At 43.5% G+C, this 7,502-nt stretch overlaps 1 long non-coding RNA gene across 1 annotated transcript; it reads left to right on the top strand.

Annotated features, from left to right (window-relative positions):
• Positions 1-6,078: 6,078 nt before the first annotated feature.
• On the top strand, positions 6,079-7,071 carry LOC309369004. Its single transcript, XR_014168000.1, has 2 exons — positions 6,079-6,348; positions 6,832-7,071. It is a non-coding gene; the product is annotated as an uncharacterized lncRNA (long non-coding RNA).
• The last annotated feature ends 431 nt before the right edge of the window (positions 7,072-7,502 follow it).

A 7,502-nucleotide genomic window follows, 5' to 3' on the forward strand; every position in this document is an offset into this window, starting at 1 on the left:
ATAGATAGATAGATTAGATAGATATAGATAGATAGATAGATAGATAGATAGATAGATAGATAGATAGATAGATAGATGATAGATAGATAGATGATAGATAGATAGATAGATGATAGATAGATAGATCGGCAGGCAGGCAGGCAGGCAGGCCAGTGACACTAACACTTCATGCATCTGATGAACCCAAAACACCTTTAGTCTTTAATAATCTGCAAGACAATTAAAATCAGCAAAGTTAACAGCTAAAACAAGAGAACTTAATGGCGACCGCTTTATGGAAAGACTTTTTTGAACTATTTAAAGAAATATTATAGTATGATGAATTTGCGAGCAGGATTTGAACTGGGAGCCACAGAAGAATTTAGAAATTATTGTATTGTTGTTACGATATAAGAGAGGGAAGATGGGGTGCAGCAAGGGGGATAAATAAATAAAAGCACCATGGAAAATGGGGTGGGAAGTCGACAAAAGAAAAATCTATTATGTATTGGAATGCTTGTTTGAAATTTTTGGAAATTTAATAAAATATATCTTTTTTAAAAAGAGAGAGAGAGAAAGAATCTGCAATGCCTTTTGGAGGGGTTGTTATGTGCTGTTGTTTCTCTAATTAGTAATCTCCCCCAAATTAAACAATTTGTCAATATTTATTTAATAAAGCTGTTTGGAAGCAAATTTAAGGCAGGATAATCTGGCAGCGGGTGGGGGAATCACCAAAGGCATTTCATCTCCTTGATTACAGTTTGCCATGCTGTTGTCAGATGAACTGAAAATTGTATTTCATTTAAAGGGGAAGAAAGGACGAGTTTGGTAATGTGATCTTGTACTTAACCTCGCCCACAGTGGTGAGAACAGTCAGGTAAAAGCCATTACAGAAAGAATTTCAGAGCTTCCTTCTCTAGAGCTTTCAGCAACAATGCAACCCATTGTTTACATTTTAATTAACTTCTGTGTCACTGATTTATAAGGAAGATGGATTAGCCTTATGCTTTCAGCTGAATTATTGCAATTTGAACCTATTTGTACCTTCAGTTAAACTCTTCAAAGCCCGGGGAAGATTGTTTATGTACAGGAAATCGAATTAGTAATGCTGTTACTGTGATTTAATAGTGTTTTGGTGGCTCCCTCAATGAAGAACAGTAATTGGAGAATGTCTGCATTCACATCCCTGGGCTTTTCCTTTACCTTTGCGACAGATACAGCAAGTGTGTTTGTTGGCTTTTCCAACTAATATGGGGAAATAAATAGGCACTGTGATTTTTAGAACGCTGGAAGCCTACAAGTTCAGACCAGGGGCAAGAAGGGGAGTGTTGAATAAACACCCACAACCTGTTGAACACCAAAGAAAGAACACAGCCAAAGTTTATGTGGCACAGGGATAGCCAATGTAGTGCTAAGGTTTTGGACTATGGTCCCCATTAACCTCAACCAGCATGGCCAAAGGGCAGGGATGATGGGAGCTGTGGCCCAGAATTTCAGAGGTCATCGTGTTGGCTATCCCCAGGTGTAGCTCAATACACCAGGAACCACTAGACAGTAAATAAATTGTTGATCATGGATTCTACCTTACAGAGGGCAGTCTCGTCTTCAAAGGACTCCTCACCAATCCAGTTTCAGTTTAAAGATACAGTGGTACCTCGGGTTAAGTACTTAATTCGTTCCGGAGGTCCATTCTTAACCTGAAACTGTTCTTAACCTGAAGCACCACTTTAGCTAATGGGGCCTCCTGCTGCTGCCGCGCTGCAGGAGCCCGATTTCTGTTCTTATCCTGAAGCAAAGTTCTTAACCTGAAGCACTATTTCTAGGTTAGCGGAGTGTGTAACCTGAAGCGTATGTAACCTGAAGCGCCTGTAACCCGAGGTACCACTATAGAGAGCTGTAAGAAGGAGGAGGAATCACGATGTTTTCCATCAAGGTTTAGCACATGGGCAGCAGACTGACCAGCCACGTCACTTGGACAAATAATAATAATAATAATAATAATAATAATAATAATAATAATAATAATAATTTATTATTTATACCCCGCCCATCTGGCTGAGTTTCCCCAGCCACTCTGGGCGGCTCCCAATCAGTGTTAAAAACAGTACAGCATTACATATTAAAAACTTCCCTGAACAGGGCTGCCTTAAGATGTCTTCTGAATGTCAGGTAATTCTTTATCTCTTTGACATCTGATGGGAGGGCGTTCCACAGGGCGGGCGCCACTACCGAGAAGGCCCTCTGTCTGGTTCCCTGTAGCCTCACTTCTCACAATGAGGGAACCGCCAGAAGGCCCTCGGCGCTGGATCTCAGTGTCCGGGCTGAACGATGGGGGTGGAGACGCTCCTTCAGGTATACAGGACAGAGTGGTATTCAACTTAATAATTGTGCAATGGGACTCTACCCCCCTCCTCACCCCACACACTTCCTAAATGCGTTCTGGACAATCCCACAACCCTCCAGAGCAGATCTGCGGATGGCACAGAACACGAAATGGGGGCAGAAGAGAGACTGGCATAGGGACCTATAGGAACCTGATTGCTGCCCCAGCTCAATTGTCCTGTGACCAGGCTGTGGATTCAGCAGTGGCTTGGCTGCTCTTACAGAGCCTAGACAGTGGGGATTTGGATAGGACTAGAAAAAAATGGCAGCCTATATTTATATATCTGAAATAGGAACCAAATATAAACACTTTTAATTCTCTTTTGCTTTAAGCAGAGAGATGCCCTCTTCTCGGCTTGCCCACTTCTCCCTTTGAAGTCACACAGAATCTTAAAAGTAGCTTAACTGTCGACTATTCTTTTCCTTCTTAAACCAGAGGGCATGATTTGGACACAGCCCAGCACAATTAACCCCTAGAGATTTCTGTGGCAAACTCGAAACCCGTATGAGAAATAAGCGGGAGAAATGTGAAAACTGATGGAGAAAACAGAAAGAGAAAGAAAATATTTGGCGAGAAGAATGAGGTCCTGTGAGAAAATGTAGATAATGTGTTTCTGGATCATTTAAGGTTTCAGAAAACACAAGGGAACAAAAGATTACTGTAATGCAATTCAGCGCCAGGCCTATTATTTAGTAGAGGCAAATTGTTCTCTCATTTTCTGCACTAAGCTTTAAAACTAGTGCTAGTGAAAAATTGCAGAATGGCTAGATTTCCCAGAAGAGAAAGCCAAAAGGCCAAAGTCCCCGGGGAGAAACAGTAGACTTGGCAAGCCTCAACATACTACAGTAGTTTCTTCAGCATATAAGAGGTGTCAAACTCAAACTTACAGAATAAGACCCTAAAGTTCTCCTAAATGGATGTCTGGTAAAATGTATAAATCCACTCTCTCTCCACACAGCACAGCGAAAATAGCTGACTGCACTCAAACATTGCTAAACTGATTCAAGGCTACTCGCATTTGCAGTGGACCAACACATTTCGACGGCTTTTATTGGGGTTTCTATTAACTTATTACAGCAAAGCATCAACATCACATTCTGAATGCTTGCGACAGGTCTTCAACTCTGAAGGATGGCAAGGGCTGCCCTTCCACACAGGAAGCGATTTGTGTGAAGCTGTTCCTCCACAAAGGCATGGCAATTTTAATAGTACCAACAAAACCACCTAATGTGATTAAGCTTGCAGCATCCCTGTGCAGGAGATGGAGCCAACTTTGTACATTGAACTTCCTATGCAAAAGGGCATCTATTCATTCACACAGAAATTGGGCAAAGCTGTTCTTCCTTCTCCCTCTTACATAACACAGTACAGTCGTACCTTGGTTCTCAAACAGAATGCGTTCCGGGAGTCTGTTCCCATTTGAAAACCAAGGTGTGGCTTCCCATTGGCTGCATGATCATACAGTGGCACCTCGGTTTAAGAACAGCCCTGTTTACGAACGATTTGGTTTATGAACTCCGCAAAACCAGAAGTAGTGTCCCAGATTGCGAACTTTACCTCAGTCTAAGAACGGAATCTGAATGGTGGAAGGGCACCGGCAGCAGGAGGCCTCATTAGGGAAAGCGCACCTTGGTTTAAGAACGGTTTCGGTTTAAGAACGGACTTCCAGAACGGATTAAGTTCATAAACCGAGGTACCACTGTACAACTGTACTAGGATTCAGAGACCTACAAGGAAGCTCAATGTTGGAAGAGTCAAGGCAAAAAAAAGTACCTCTCCACACAGTTAAACTATGGGATTCACTTCCATGAGAGGGAGTGATGGCTACCAAATTGGATGTCTTTAGAAGAGGATTAGACATTCTCATGGAAAATAAGGCTACTAGCCGACCATCAATGGCTACTAGCTGCAATGGCTCTGAACAAAAGGTGCTAGGCTAGGACAGTGCTGTTGCGCCCAGATCTTGCTGGCAAGCTTCCCTTTGATATCTGGTTGGCCACTGTGACTACATAGTGCTGGACTACATAGGACTTTGGTCTGATCCAGTAGGCTCTTCTTACGGTATTTATCTATGAATTGCTCTACCACTGAGCTATGGCCCTCCCCTTTTGCAGATCTTTACTGCAGTGTCTTCCCCAGTCAGCCCCCCTCCCGCCGCCACACGGCTCTCAGCAGATTTATACACAGACCAGGAACAAGATGCTCTCTCGTACATATAACCGCCAAATACACATTCAATAAAATTATAATTTCTCAAATCAGCAAGGCAATTTCGTAACGCAGCGCACGAAAGCTTCAATCAAATTAATGAGCCTTAAACGTGTTTGAATTAGCAGCTGAACTGCTCGGCTGGATTGGAGCCCCCCCCCCCTCCAAAAAAAATAAAAATCAGTGGCGGAGTCAGGAATAGAATTCCTGAGCTCGTTGCTGTGAAGTGAGTGCCTTTGCTTTTCTGCAGAACCGATGCAGAAAAAGGAACAGAGCAGCTGCATGGGAGGGTTCCTCCCTCTCTCCCAACTGGCCTGCTTGCCTGAGCAAAGGGGGTGGGAGGTGGGCTTGAAATATGTGAGTAAAGATTTAAAGAGCTAAACGCAGACAGCAAACTCAGCTGAGCTAATGGGGCAAACATAAAAGTGGACAAGTATTTGCAGCATAAATAGTGAAAGGAGAAGGGAGGGCTATTTAAAGGCGTGAAAAATGGCCAGTGGAACGAAGACACTTCAGAATGTCTACTGAAAAGTTCAGGAAATGTACTCACTCGCCATAATATCCAGCTTTTATAATACAGTGGTACCTCGGGTTACAGACACTTCGGGTTACAGACTCCGCTGACCCAGAAATAGTACCTAGGGGTTAAGAACTTTGCTTCAGGATGAGAACAGAAATTGCGTGGTGGCAGCAGGAGGCCCCATTAGCTAAAGTGGTACCTCAGGTCAAGAACAGCTTCAGGTTAAGAACGGACCTCCGGAACGAATTAAGTTCTTAACCCGAGGTACCACTGTAGTGAAAAAATGGTTTGCAGAGTACTTATTTAATATCCAAATGTCTTACTGTGAAACAGCAAATGCGGCATTTATTGCACTCATCTTCTCTCCACAAATACTGGAGGCGCAGGAGAACCACCATCCTTGAATAGACTCCCGCCTCTGTTTCGATTATCAGATGTTGAAAAGCAGAATTTGTCATAGGGTTTGTATCAGGTGTGGTGAACTTTGCAGCCAGGGGGACCACATCCTCTCGTGGACCATCTTCCAAAGGTCACATGTCAAGTGGTGGGTGTGAGGTCAGAAGCAGAGGTAGCCACAGATGTGGCTCTTTTCTTTGTAGAATAGGTGACGTTTCAGTGATGCAAAATATAGGTTTCTACAAACACACACAAAATCTTTCCATTCTGCATCCAGGCAAGGAAGAGGGATTGCCATAGTTCAAGGACAGATGACTTGTGTGTCTGGCAGATTCACAGAATCATAGAATGATTGTATCTTATTCTCCCTCCTCCCCAGCTAATGAGCTCATAGCAAAGGCTGGAACCACCCCCCAAAAAACCTTCCTGATTCAACTTAATTGTCCCTTCCCTCCCGTTTGTCATGTCTGATTGGTCAATACTTTTTCCCATGACAGCTGAGCAAGATAGGAATTGTGGCATCATCATTTCATCATTAACCAACCATCTCCCACCACAATTGGCACCATATAAATAAATAACTGGGCCCGCAGCATAGTCACTGGGCGCTCTCCTCCTCTGTAATTTGTACAAGCAGCCATCAAATGAAACTGTAAAACAAGCTTTACGGTGAACCAAAATAATAACAGATGTACTGTAAATGTTCCCAGGCTCAAAACACCTTGGAGAAAGTTTGGGATCACATTCATCAGGTGTGACTGCAACTTGAATAGTTTTGCTGTTGGTAAACAGTTATGGCTGCAGTCCTGACCATGTCTACTCAGATGTAAATACCATGAACTCCAGAGGGACTGACACCCAGGTAAGTCAGGTTAGGATTGCACCTTAAGTTGTGGAAGTCCATACTAAGTCAGCTACCGTCAGAGTTGTTGTTAAAAATATCATTTTAGTTTAGGGAAACAGACTGATTTGGGTTTATTCTTCTTTCTATTGTAACCAAGTTACAGTGGTACCTCGGGTTACATACGCTTCAGGTTACATACGCTTCAGGTTACAGACTCCGCTAACCCATAAATTTTACCTCGGGTTAAGAACTTTGCTTCAGGATAAGAACAGAAATCGTGCAGTGGTGGCACAGCGGCAGCAGGAGGCCCCATTGCCTAATGTGGTGCTTCAGGTTAAGAACAGTTTCAGGTTAAGAACGGATCTCCAGAATGAATTAAGTACAGTCACTGTGAATGTGTTTGAATAAAGAGTATTCCTGTGTATGCCTGTAGAACTATTATTATTATTACCATCCTGGGTTTACCAGGATGCTCTGCATAGTGATTCTATTTTTTTCTAGAGCATCTGAGCAATCAATCTGCTTTTCATTTTGGTCATCATTTACAAAGTAAAATGAAGTACTTTCAAGATACTGAATGGACTCCTCCCCTAACATTGACTGGGATCCGAAACAAAAACTACTTTAAGCATGCCCAAGTGCTTGGGCATGACCAATGGGATTTTTCTTTCCCCCGCCCCCTCTAAACAGCAGGCCCCTCTGCCGTGCAAAAAAAAGAAATAAAAATGTTTTTGAAAGTTCCCTTAGTTGCAGAAGGTTTTGCCTTGCACGAATGGGGGGAGGAGGCTGCCGATAAAGGCACACAAGCTCAAAGCTTGCTTGGGTATATGGAAATAGCTGCGTGGTTCCTTTGATTCTGGTCTTGGCTTCCTATGTCATATGCCAACCTACTGCCCTCCAGATGTTTTGGAATCTAACCCCCATTGGCCCCAGCCAGCACAGCCAATGTTTAAGGATAATGGGATGTATAAAGGTAAAGTGACCCCTGACCACTAGGTCCAGTCGTGGCCGACTCTGGGGTTGCGGCGCTCATCTCGCTTTATTGGCCGAGGGAGCCGGCGTACAGCTTCCAGGTCATGTGGCCAGAATGACTAAGCTGCTTCTGGCAAACCAGAGCAGCGCACGGAAACAATGTTTACCTTCCTGCCGGAGCGGTACCTATTTATCTACTT

Source organism: Podarcis melisellensis, assembly GCF_964234715.1.
Source record: "Podarcis melisellensis genome assembly, chromosome: 4".
NCBI classification, from domain to species: domain Eukaryota; kingdom Metazoa; phylum Chordata; class Lepidosauria; order Squamata; family Lacertidae; genus Podarcis; species Podarcis melisellensis.